The 14,308-nt window shown below is 35.8% G+C and overlaps 1 long non-coding RNA gene across 4 annotated transcripts in view; it reads right to left on the minus strand.

The window, feature by feature from the left end:
• LOC131510368 (uncharacterized) overlaps positions 1 to 14,308 on the minus strand; it is a 120,188-nt gene that overhangs the window by 24,724 nt on the left and 81,156 nt on the right. The gene's annotated exons all lie outside the window — the stretch shown is intronic.

Below are 14,308 nucleotides of genomic sequence, written 5' to 3' on the forward strand. Positions count from 1 at the left end.
TTCCAATATTGAATTATTATAAAAAGAAGCATAAAACTTACATGTCTGGAGACTTTTCAAGCAAAGGTCACCATTTAAATTATAGGGAATTGCTCTTCTAGGCTTATATTTTACCTGAGTCAAATTTGTCCACACTTAAAAAGAGCACATTGCTTTCACAGAGCACATACTCCCACTCTCCAGAATTAGTGATAAATAACGAAAACTTCTGCAGAAAAAATTATTAAATTACCTATTTTCAATGCTCATTGGATAGGAAATTTGAGAGCTCAAGTTTATTGAGCATTGACCAACAGACTTCATCAGAGGTATCAAATACATGACCCTAAATTAGAAGGATAATTTTATAGCTTTAGCTCCTCAAAAAGGTGGTCAGTTTTAAATATAAGTATTATCCCTCAAACTAGATTTTCTAGTGTTTTTTTTTGTAAAGGACCCTTATAAATGGGTTTCAGGAAGTAACTTTCACTTATAACATCATAGGATATGCTTTTTTTACTTTTGCTGGGCTTTCAATTTTACATATAACATAAGATGTCATAAACGTCTACAATGAAAGATATGTTTCCATTTAAATAAATGTGCTGATTACTAGCAACTTACATTAAAAGGAAATAATTTTATTTTTTTAAAAAAGGAAATAACTTTGTAGCATTCCAATGATTCCTTCTTTCATATATATCCAAAACAAAAATGAATCATTTATAAGTACTAAGCATTATTAGCACCTTAAAATATAAGTGATTCTGCTACAATGTAATCAGGTTAATAATGAAAAATAATTAGTTATCTAATTGGTCTTTGGCCAGATAAAAGACATGTAGAAGACATGCAAGCCTAGGCATTTTAGAGAACACCTGACTTACCTTGAGAGAGAAAAATAGTAAAAACTTGTTAAAAATCTCTGCTGTTTTTAATTAGAGATGTGGTATCATGAAATACTTAACAATTTGCTTTCTTTCCTGCTGCTGGAAAAACACCTGCTCCTCACCCATTATGTGATCTTGTCAGTGTCCAAATAGTGAAGATCATACGTCCAATATCAAATGGCTTTCTGAATAGTACATCTCAGCTAAACTCTACATACAGAATGACGGCTTCAGAAAAGAATAATGATCAATATAACCCCACCCATAATCTTGCTTTGGAAGCAAAATGTTTGCAAACTTTCTTATTTAATGTGGTCTTTGTCACACCTGTGTAGCCTGGCATGCTGGGATCTCAATGGTGGGATAACATGAAAAATGGAGTAAACTGGAATCGTGTTGAGCCAAGCCTAGGAAAACTAATTCAGCTGTAGATTCAGTCCTCAAGGAACCAAAATGTTTTGCCTAGGAGAACATCACAATCTCAGAAGTAATCCTGACTAGTGTTCGTGTACAGGAGTCTATGTAGTTGGGAAGTATGCCATAGTTTATGTTTTGCAGGAGAGACTTGAAGAGAAAGGGCAAGAGTTATCCAGCAGGTAAGCATTTGGCCAAGAGGCCTGGGGTTTGTGGCAAAACCCTATTCCTGCAAATAGACCTGAATGACACCGGAAAAGTAAGCATAGTCATGAAAAGGACACTATTAGATCAGGAGATCTGGCTGCAATTGGGTAGGCAGTGGATTGCTCCCGGCCAGCCCAGTCCAAGCATGAGAATGACTCAGAACAAGAAGGCTAGTGCCAAGTCCCCCCACTGGCAAAGATGTAGCTCATGTTTCTCTTCCAGTGTTAGTTCTCTTTAGCTCAAAACTGCACAGAGGTGGACCTACATGTTAAGGGTTTTCAATGTCTAAAGTCAATGAGGCTAGAGGCGATGTGAATCTACCTTCATATGATCATTTATATATTTTTTTCTACCCAATACACACAGAAAAGCACTCAACACCTCCACAGACACACACACACACACACACACACACACACACACACCACAGACATGCACACACTTTTGTTAAGGCAGTATAAATGATTTTAAGTATGTATTTTACAAAGGTCCAAATTTATTGCTGACTGCCAAGTCTTTTTAATTTATAACAACTAATAAATCTTACCTAAAATTGGGAAAACCACCTTAAGTTTATGAACTCTGACATTTAAGCATAATGCTGAAAATGTTCAGAAAATTATGGATTTTACTTAGAGATGAGTTTCAGGTTTATACATTATCACAGATTATGAAAATCAGTGGAAAATGTACAGTTGTGGAATAAACCAGTGGGAATATACATATTTCCAATTCTGGGTTCCCTAATTTTAAGCTCTTTATATCTTTATTTATCAAATGCAAACTTTGAACTTCTCCAGTTGAAATATTTCTTAAATTCTAATATAGAAGGATTTATGTATACTCCCCATTGTTTCATTTACTTAGAAAGCAGATTGAAAGAACAATAATGTTGGATTTCAGATGTCTGGAGGAAATACTGCACGCATGACATCTGTTTTCCCTGGGGATTTGACACACATTTGCTTTAATGTACTGGTGTGTTCCACATTACCTTAGAAGCTATATGCTAAAAACAAGAGTGTGTTTCAGTTTCCAAGGAAAAGAAAAAAATTATAAATCCCAAAGCCTTTTTCTCTGATGAACAATAATTTAGGGTTAAGCTTTCAAAAAAGAAAAAATGCAAATGATCATGTTTCTAAATGGTCCAACTTTGTAAAGATTATGTGTAAGTCTTCCATAAGCCTTCCATACATGTTAGTCTTCCTTGTTATTGGAGAATTATCCAGAGCCAGAAAGAACATGCCTTTGAAAATCAACAGCTAAAAGAAACAAAATCTGCATCTCTAAATAGCCCGAGTCACCAATTTAAGATGTTTGAGGTATTAATCCTCTGGAAAATTATTTGGCCTCCAGAAGCAGTGAACTGTTAAATATCTTTGGTGGATACCCTGGAGTTTTGCCATAAACTGACACATGAAGATCCATGCCGAACACAGAATGCCACACTATTCCACACTACACCAGCTGGCTTGTAACATGTACATCTCTGCACAATTTCTCTTAATAAAAAACATATAACATATCCAAAACACTTTCATGATTCTCATTCAGTATCTGTTCAACCAATTTGCAGATTAAGGAATATTTCCCCCTCAGATCACCTGAATTTAAAAGCTTTTGTAAGGCTCCTTCATATTGAAGGAACACAATTCAGAATGGGAGCATAGAGAAAAAAAATGTACTCTTGAAGTTAAAGTTCACATATTGCATGGGGGTAGATAAGATAAAATCTTTTTTTTTTTTCCCGCCATGTCTGTCCTTTGGCTGAGGTGACACATCAAATGATCAGATGTTACTCTGCAGCACGAGAACTTGACGGGGCTTTGAAATCAAGTGTCTTGAATCATTTCCTAAGTCCAGACAATGATAATAAACATCTCTCGAAGGGTCTAGGCCAGACCCATTAGTGAACATGAGCTGTCTCACATCAGCTGAAAGGAAAACTGTGTTCTGAAATTAAAGAGCAATTGGAATCAACATTTGCTTTCTCCTGGCACAATCTTTAGAATCTCGGATTAGACCTTTGACTCAGGTATCCTTCTGCACTTAAATAAAACTAAAAAGACTTTCATATCCCCCACTCAGTGAACTGAAGAAAATAATTGATTTAGTAAATTGCATCTATACACTTAATTAAATACATTTCACAACTTAATTTGGAGAATTAGAATTACTTTTGCATTTATTACAGTGGCTTTTCCTATTAAAAATGGAAACACCATTGGGGTGCCTGGGTGGCTCAATCAGTTGAGCGTCTGACTTCGGCATAGGTCATGATCTCGCAGTTTGTGAGTTCAAGCCCCGTGTTGCACTCTGTGCTGACAGCTCAGAGCCTGGAGCCTGCTTCGGATTCTGTGACTCCCTCTCTCTCTGCCCCTTCCCTGCTCATGCTCTGTCTCTCTCTGACTGTCAAAAATGAATAAACGTTAAAAAAAATTTTTTTAATAAAAAAAAAATTGAGACACCAAATGGGTCAGATTGAGTTAGGGATAAAGGTTAGAAGGCCCTACTAAAAAGACTAATAAAAAGTGACTTAAATGTCACCATCTCCCTGCCAAAATGTATAAGTGATATTTTCAGTTTGACATGAGAACTCCATCCTTGTTTGTTGGCGCTGAATTCTGAACATAAATTCTACAGTTTTCAGAAAGAGATGATACATGTATCCTTAACAGCTATAACACTGACGGGATTGGAAACCAAAATCTTCTGTTTATCCAAAGGTTAGATAGAGTATATTCCATTCACAATATGGAAGTAGATTACCTACATGAGCTTGCCAACAACAATCTTTAGGATAGAACAGTTTAATCCAATGCCCACCTTAGCTAGACACGCAGCAGAGAGAACTGACAAAGCCTAGCTGACTGAGGCAAGTTATTATCAGCAAATATCTCTGCTAAGATGAGATTTAGTAGTTTTTTTAATGGTTGATATCTCCTTTGGTTTGATTTTTTTCAAAGTCTCGGAAACTACAAACATATTAAAGTGACAATTCTTTGTTGATTCAAAGAATAAAACAATAAATTGAGGAACAGATTGATGGATGACTGGATGTATAGATGGACAGATGAACTTTCAAACTTTTTATCTAAATAAAAGACTGAAGTGCTTTACTTCCATTGTATAATATCTAGTTTGAAATTGTACCCAGTAGGTTGAAGACAGCTTAGGGAACAACTGGGGAAATTTTTCCTTAAGAGACTATAATGACACAACAATTCATTTTCTGTATATCATAGATATTATCATGGAAGATAAATTGAAGAGATTCCAAGAAAGAGAAAAAAGTCATGATTTAGGTATTAATTCTTCAGTCAAGAAGTTTACTCTCACAAGACTCCATTTGTTTATATTTTTTACAAAACTCTATTTCAAACATCTTGGCTGGATATATGCGCTTCATCACTACAAGAAACTAGTTCATGATTAGCTAGATTCTCTATATACCAGGATCATCTCCAGTTATAAATTAAATACCAGTGGAAGTCAAATCAGCAGAGTATAATTTATTAAGCCACTGCTGTGTTAATGCAACCTCCAAAGGTAGCTCATTTACTATCTAGGATTTGATTAGCCCCTAGGAGAACCTGGTTCGTTTTATTCAAATAACGCTATTTCAAACCATAAATTTCACAAACTGACCCTCAGAGAAAAAATATCTGTGAATTCAAGTATATTGGAAATCTGTAAAACTCTAACTCATTCATTTGCCATCCACGTTGACACCTCGCTAGTTGTACAGGGAGGTATAAAATATGTAATCCTGCTATTTTTCAAAGATAAGTTAGGCAATATCATGGGGAGGCATATTTTGCTCAGGGATCCTTACACCATTATGATACTACCCAATATGTTATGGCAATTGTAATACTTTGTAGACTTGTGGAAAATATATCTAAAAATAACTGTGCCATTTCTGAGCAAAAGCAGAAGTAATTGATGTTTCCTAGAAAAATGATCCCACCTGGCTTTGTAGAAGAGCAGCATGAGCGTTTCAGTGACAGGTAGATCCAGAACAGAGCTTTGTCCTCAATATCATTCCGATTCTCTGAAACCCCAAAGCAAGGTTCATAGAGATTCTTTAGAATGCTTCACTTGAAAGCCAGATTACACTATTTAAGTGGCCTATGGAGTTCTGTATTAAAGGCTCCCTGCTGCTCAGGCATTTTTTCCCATTATAATATATTGCTGTGGATTTAACACTGTAGATGTTCTAGCATTTAACTAATATGGCTCAAAAGGTTGTCATCGGGGACACTTCTAAATTATATCACTGCAAATAAACCTTGCTACAGAAGGAATTGCTTATTTAGCAAAGATATTTTATGGCATATTTGCATAAAAATACTACTTCTGTCTCTCAAGTTCATCTGTAACATTGCCGCTGAGCAGAAGAGCATGAGATGTGTTACAAATATAAGTGACTTTGGCAGCAAACTAATTTGTAAATGCATATTGCAAACTTTATGTGCACCATGATGCCCTAACTTATACCCTGCCGAACTCATAGACGTCCGCATAACAGGAAAAGAGTATAAAAACCATGCTTTTTCCAGTTAGCTTACATGAAGTTGGTAATCAACCACTGGACGTTAGTCCCCTGTTGTATGTGGCCTACAAAGCAGGTGAATGAAGCAATTCAAAGCAAGACAGTTTCCATAGGCCACATGGTTAAATTGTTTGAAGAGATGTTTTTTACCTCTCTTCTGAAACCAACCAACAGTGAATGAGAAAGCAAACATGAGAACGCAAGGTGTTTCTAAGACTTGTCATGGCCTCTTGATCTCACTTGAGTGCCCATGCTTGTTGCATACTGCAGAACATGATAACCGCTTAGAGAATCAGAGAAGCCTGGGTTCAACATCTGTCTTAATGTATGTGCTATGTGATCTTAGACAAGTTGCTTGACCTCAGTTTCCACATATATTTTTCAATGTATATATTTTTCAACATACTGATCTCTGTGGTTAAGAGAACTTAACAGCCTTTTCAGTTAATAAGGCAGGTACATTTTCCTACATAGATAGGAAAGTTTATACTCAATGAATTTCAGAGAATCTGTGCCAATTTAAGAATCTGTGAAATGCCAAACACATAGATAATAGCAGAGTTGGGTACAAGTTCCAAGATTTTTGGCCCCTGACTTAAAGGTATTTCTGTTCCAATATGCAGGATTCTCAACTTTCCTAGATTTTGCTGGGTATTCTGACCTCACTAATGTACACATATGTTATTTTCATTTTTAATTCAAACAAATTTTTTATATATTAAGAAGTGAAGAAAAACAAAACTGAAAACAGCTAGTGAGGCTGAAAGTTCATATTTGCTATTTTGGAAGTCTATTCACAGGTCACCTAAACTGTTCCTACTTTTCACAGATTCTTCTTTTATTTCAACCCTGAACTCAAAAACTATAAGGCTTCCGTTTCTCTCTGAGACTCCAGCAGTGTTCTGTGATATTAGGAAATCTAGGACAAACAAGGCCAGTTGTAAGTACAAGTCATCTAGGCAATGAATATTGACTGGGCACTTTCTTGGTTGTCACATGCTTACCAGAAATATTTTTTCTTTTGAAATAATATGATCATCTCAAAAAATTAGATTACAATATGGTCATAACAAAATATATGCCTGCAAATTAATTTATTTATACAAACTGTATTTTAAGTTAGAACTTATCAATGTCCCTTATATAATATACATGATTTATATATTACATGATTTATGTATTCATTTTCCTTACTCTCTCACATGTCACTAGAAATAACATGCAGATATTTGTAACTGTTATCACTACTACATTCCCAATTCCTAGAAGAAGTTCCTAAGACACAGACATGTACCAAATATTTATTAAATGAGTGAATGCATCCCTCAATCAAATACATACCTTAAATGAGAATATTAATGCCATCTAATACATAGCAATTTTTGCATTGTATCATTCTTTCTCACCTATTTAAAGTGAGTTTCTCACTAGTTTAAGGTACAATTTTCCCTTCTTTTCCCAGCATCATCAGTGTATTGCACTACCTGCCAAATTCTTCCCACCCACAAATAGTTATGTATGAATAGCTATCAACTTTTTTTTTTTGAGAGAGAGAGAGAGAGAGAGGAGACAAGGGGCAGAGAAAGAGAGGGTGAGAGAATCTCAAGCAGGCTCTGCATCAGCAACACAGAGTCTGATGTGGGGCTCGAACCCGTGAACAGTGAGATCATGACCTGAGCCGAAATCAAGAGTTGAACACTCAACCGACTGAGCCAGCCAGGCATCCCAATAGCTATCAACTTAAAAATAAAAACAAAAAAGACCTTGACACCATAGCTCCCTCCAGCTACATCCTCACTTGTCCCCTTCACATGAATCTTTTTTAAAAAGTTGCCTCTGCTTCCTGAATCCACTTCTTTCCTTTCCATTATTTCTTGACACATAGGCCTAAAACTATAATTGCTTTTGTTAATGTCATCAATGGTCTCCATGCTGTCAAAGCCAGTGGTCAATACTGTTTTGAAACACTTGTTTTACTTGATTCTTAGGATACCATTTGCCTTTCATTCTCCTCTTCTCTGACAGGTACATACTTATCTTTCTAAACTTGAATTATTGGTATGTCCCAGGGCTGTGTTCAACACTCTGCTTCCATCCTCTACTGACACGTATCATTTAGGTAATCACAACCAGCGCCATGGCCATACATTTTACCTGTATGTTAATGACTCTAATTTTAATCACTATCACTATTCTCTCTCTTAAACTCCATATGCATTCAATGCCTACTACACATGTTCTCTTGACTGCCTGAAAGACATCTCAAATTTAGCATGCCCAAATGCAAATTCTCCATTCCTCATCCATGCCCCAAAGCTACACTTGCCCTAGTGTTCGTCATTTCAATAAATGGCACCTCCATGATTTCAGTTGTTTATGCCACAAAATTTAGTGTGATCATAGGCTCCTCTCTTTCTCTCCAACTCCACATTCAATCCACCAGTAAATCCCATAAGCCCTACCTTCAACATATATTCTTAACCAACTACTTCTTAACTCTTCAAACACTGTAGTTGAAATCACTATCATATGTCACCTATACTACTGCAATGGGATCCTGAATGAGTCTCTGTGTTTCTAACCATGGCACTCTCAGTCTATTCTCCATACAGTATTCAACAATCTTTACAAAACATAAATTGAATCATGTCAAAATTTTGACAATTATCCATTAGCTTCTGTAATCACTCAGAATGAGACCCAAAGTCTTAATTAACCATAGCATATAAGACCCAAATCATCTCCTCAGACCCACCTCACAAATTCTCTTGATTTTTATCTTCCGTCATTCTCCTATGAATTCTGATTCAGTTAATACTAGACCCCTGGATATTCCTCAAATATTCCAAGCACTCTACCTCACTGCAATTATATTTTTCTTTGTCTAAAAGATGCTCCCTCAAAATGTCTACATGGATTTCTCCATCACTTCCTCAAGTTCTGTGCTCAGACTCTAGCTGAGAAGGTTTCATTGACCATCCTCTATAAAATAATGTCCTACTCCCATAACTCTATATATTCTTATCCTTCCTTCACAGCATTCATCACAAACTAACATATATTATTTGTTAATTGTCTTTTTCTCTACTTTAGAACATAAGCTCCAAGAGAGCAGAAACATTATCTGTGGTGTGTGTTGCTGTATATCCTAGTCTTGGGACAGTTCCTGGTACATGGTTGATGCTTAGTAAATATATATTGAATCAGGTGAATCACTCCCATAATTATGAAAAGACAGGGTAAGGAGAAACCATTGTCTCAGAAACAGTTATACTAGGATCTTCCATGGCCAAATAAAGTAGAAAAAGCACAGGCTTAAATAAAATTAGCTTATTTAACTGGAGGGCTTCTCAGAAGGGGAATAGGACAGACTGTAGCATATGCCAAAAGTATGAAATTACAGGTGATTTCAGGAGACTAACTTTCTGGGGAACACACTGGAGAAACACTGCCAAATTCAAACTATATAGAATAGAATATATTTTGCAAGAAACTTTTATTAATGACTTGATTATATACTACTAGTGTTTTGAGTCAGTTAGGTATGGCCACAGAATTTGCACAAATTAGCATACTCAGTGAAAAATATTTCAGTTTAATTGTGCAAGTGTGGAAAAAATATTTTTAAACTCCTTAAGAGAGAAGTTTACAAAGGATTGAGCTACTACGTGAGGCAGGCATAAGTTATTTCATTTGTAAAGTCTCGTTTCATTTTCATAGGAACTCTGTAAGATATGTATTGTTTTCTTGTCTTTTTATATGAAGGAAACAAAACTGAGGGCGTTTAAATGACTTACTCAAAAAATTAATTATATTAATGATAAAGCCAGAATTTGAACCTAGGTCATTCCACTGTCCCAAATCCCAGAATTTATTACTCCTTCCTTCCTTCCTTCCTTCCTTCCTTCCTTCCTTCCTTCCTTCCTTCCTTCCTTCCCTCCCTCCCTCCCTCCGTCACTCCTTTCTCATTCATGATGCCTCTCTAAAATTCAGTCAATCAAAAAAAACCACTCCCTCCTACAAAGGTGAGTTTTCTATTATGGGAGAAGTACTCTTTTTTGACAATCAACAAGTTTTGTACAGGTTCCATGAAAAATGGATCCCATTTTGCATTATAGTGATCATTATTTTATATGGACCACCCTGAACTTCCTATATTCTCCCCAGGCTCTTTTTATTTCATGGGAACAAAATTTTTTTCTCTTAAAGCTTCATTTAAAAGAAAATTAATTATGATTTAAAGGGCAATTTAAATGCCATTTCAAACCATACCCTAATTCTTCACATACAAGGCATTCTACATACAATGTACACTATTTTTTAAATGGTCATTTTTTTCTCTAGTCCATGTTTCCGTCAGTTGTGTGGTAAGTAGGAAAGCAAAGACTTCATGCAGATGTGCTCAGTTACCACTTGAGACCAGTACTTTTCATTCTCATTTCAATTCTCCTTTTTAACCACACAAAGAGTTATTCAAATTTGGAAGGTATAAGAACTTATAAAAGAACTTGTATAAACTCAAACAAATCACTCAAAAGAAGAAAAGAAATGAATCCCTTCTTAGGCCTTTACCTTTTCTCAATTGTCTTTAAAACTGATTATGATTTTGCTATTTCACAACCAAATAGTCCTCTGCCTTAAATACAGGTTCTCTTCCCCAAGTTGAGCTCTGAAATATTACTCCTGTATTAAATCCTGACTGTACAAGTTTGACTTCATAATACTTACCATCTAGCAAACTGAGAAATCTAAATGTTATTAGGACAAATAATGGTATGCCAATGTTGTGGATTCATTCTCTAGTAAATTTCAATTTTCATTTCGTCGTATAGCATCACTTCAGATCAATGTTTCTATTTAGGATTTTAAATCCATATGTATAAATCTATAAACATTAAATAAATAAGCAATTAGTAAGTAAATTCACCCATAATTAGAAAATGTAAATTTAAACACTAACAAGATACCATTTTTATGTCAAGGGATGAAAGTGTTAGCTCCTGCCACTTCCCAATATGTAAGTGTATCAAATCAAAACAAGAAACATCTTAAACTTATACAATGTTATATGTCAATTATATCTCAATAAAGCTGGGAAGAAAATGAGATACCATGATTCAGTTCTGCAGAAAGGCTCTTTTGTGGCTTAAAGGAAGCCACCATCTTGCTGTGTGTTCACATGACCTCTTTGTTCTCTGGGAAAGAGTAAGAGCTGCTTTATCTCATCCTCTTCCTAATTAGGCACTCATCTCAGCATGGGGACCCCACCCTCAAGACTTAATCCAACCCCAATTACCTCCAAAGGCTCCACCTCCTAACACCATCATATTGGGGATTAGGCCTCCAACATATGATTTAGAGGGGGAAGGGGAAACAAACATTCAGGTCATAACATTGGTAAAAGACAACTTTTAAATATATGTCCACGGAGACAGGAACATGCATAGTCCTTGGGGTACTGCTTGTACTACCAAAATAGATTTAATTATGCATGAGTATTGCTCTGAAAAATAATACTGAGTTAAAAAGGAAGGTAAAAAATTATAAATGTACTCCTACGACTACTGTTGAACATTTCAAAACCAAAAAAAAAAAAGGCCATAAATTATTTATGGTACATATATGTACCTAAGATAAAAATTAACTAGAAAGGAGCACACCAAATTCATAAAAGAGAGTTCCTGTGGAGGCAGGAAGAATAAAATGAGATGGGCACTGGTAATTAATGGGGAACAGAAATGACAAATTTTTAATAATTGTCAGTTATGAAAATGCATATTCTATTATTCTATGTATTTTTCTGAAATATTTACATTTTTAGAAGTAATTTTTAAAACCTACATACTTTATGATTAATAATATATTACAAACTACAGTTGGGATCAGAAGGTTGGAGTAGTTCATGTTATCTTCATCATGGTTATGATAAATGGGTTTTACATTTACGGAATAACCCAAATTGTTTAACAGAACTGATAAGTACATATTGGATATTCCAATGTAACATTTACCTGGTTTTGATCTTGATAAGACGTTTATAAATATAGAGAACTTGTGAAAAATGTTTATTATAATATGTTAAGGCCACTAAATGACATTATGAATGTGTTACATGATTGAAATAATTGCAATAAGGGTAAAAATAGTGTGGTCACATCCGATGCTGAGCAACCTAAGGAAAATTTATATGACTGAAAGATGGAAAATGTTGTTATTCAAAGACAATGTAGGCATGAATTTTAAACTAAACTAACAACGAATTTAGCCATTTGAGTTTCAAAACAAGTTGGAGATCAGGAATATTTTGCAGAAAAAGTGTGCAGAATAAGGGAGGAAGTAGAGAAATATGGATATATGTGGAAAAATAATGAACCTTTTTAAAAACTCCATCTAAGCTGGTAGTAAATATTCTGAACCCATCCTTTTCTAAGCAGCATATTTGGAGGATCTAATGTCAAAAATTTTTAGAATTAGGGGTGCCTGGATGGCTCAGTCAGGTAAGTGTCTGACTTCAGCTCAGTCATGGCTCACGGTTTGTGGCTTTGAGCCCCACATCAGGCTCTGTGCTGACAGGTCAGCCTGGAGCCTGCTTTGGATTCTGTGTCTCCCTGTCTTTCCCTTCCCTGCTCATGCTCTGTCTCTGTCTCTATCTCTCTCAAAAATAAATAAACATTATTTTTTTTAATTTTAGAATTAGATACTGGTGGCCATTGGCATTGTATTGAGATATGTTATATGGTGATTCATTTTTTGAGGCTTGTATGTGCTAAAGCGATGTCCTTGCCAAAGCTGACTGCACTGGTGTAGGCCCCATCATTTACTATCTGTTTAATCTCTCAATTTACTGCCCTCCTCCAGTTTCTACACACTTTAAAACTCATTGTCCACTCTTAACATCATATCTATGATATAAAATTGTGATCATGTCAGCCCCTAATTAAAAACTGACAAATAAAAACAAAACCTGTGGTGCACTGTCTCTATGGGCTTGGAGACATTTCCTTTAAGAATGGGTGAGTTAGAAAAGCAAGATGCAGAAAAATGTGCAAAGTATTGTTTTGTCAAGCAAACAATGGCCCAAAACACTCTGTGTGGAAACTGGATATATGTATCACATACTGTATACTTGAATATGATTATATAACTATGGAGGGAAAAAAAAGGTTACAAAAGAAGTGTTAACATAAGTTGGGAGGGAAAGATGTGGGTACAGTGGGGAGGGAGATGGAGAGGAGAGAGATACGAGTAGGAGGGAGGACCCATCTGAAAAAGGAAAAGGGAAAAACAGGATCACATCTCTATATATTGATACATACTATGTGTATAATTTTTTTTTTAACTTTTTTTATTTTTGAGACAGAGAGAGACAGGTCATGAACGGGGGAGGGGCAGACAGAGAGGGAGACACAGAATCTGAAACAGGCTCTAGGCTCTGAGCGGTCAGCACAGAGCCCGACGCGGGGCTCGAACTCACGGACCGCGAGATCATGACCTGAGCCGAAGTCAGACGCTTAACCGACTGAGCCACCCAGGTGCCCCTGTGTATAATATTTTTAAATAAACACTTGAAAAGCAAAATTTCCTATTATCTGTAGGAAGGAATTGAAACTCTTCATCATAAAACAGTGTCTTTCCAATCTCCAAATTCATCTCACTCACAACCACAGCAGCCTATGTCCCAGCTACACCCCTTCTTCATTGTTCTCACACCACACCGTCTGAACTCTCCCTGTCTTACACAACCATCATATATCTGGAATGCCCTTTCCTCCTTTTTTCCCAAGGGAAACCCTATCTTCATTCAAGATCCAGTTCAAATGTCCTTTGTGAAGCTTTTCTTCAATTTAGACACTCCATCTCCCTTAGGTCTTTGTAGATCTTTCTATTGTGATGCTAAATTGTATGATGATCACTTTTGGACATATTTCAGCATATGATTCTCTCACTACATGAGGAAAAGAACCATATATTTAATTCTTGAACATCCAGCACCTAGGATAATACCAGCATTTAGGAAACACTAGGCAATTTTTGTTGAATTAATTGATTGGTTTCTGTGTGATTTTACGTCTTTAAAATGATACTCAATATCATTTGCTTTTTGTGTGCCAAGTGTAAGCATTTAAATTCCTGTAAATGAATCACTTGTATTCTGGTTAATGAGCATGGTTTACATATATCTCATATTGCCTGTGCAACAGGGTGTTAGGGAGAGATCCTTTCTATCAAAGTTTTGGTGATAATCAAACAATAGGTGGCATTT

The sequence above is a fragment of the Neofelis nebulosa genome, chromosome 1, assembly GCF_028018385.1.
Source record: "Neofelis nebulosa isolate mNeoNeb1 chromosome 1, mNeoNeb1.pri, whole genome shotgun sequence".
NCBI lineage: Eukaryota > Metazoa > Chordata > Mammalia > Carnivora > Felidae > Neofelis > Neofelis nebulosa.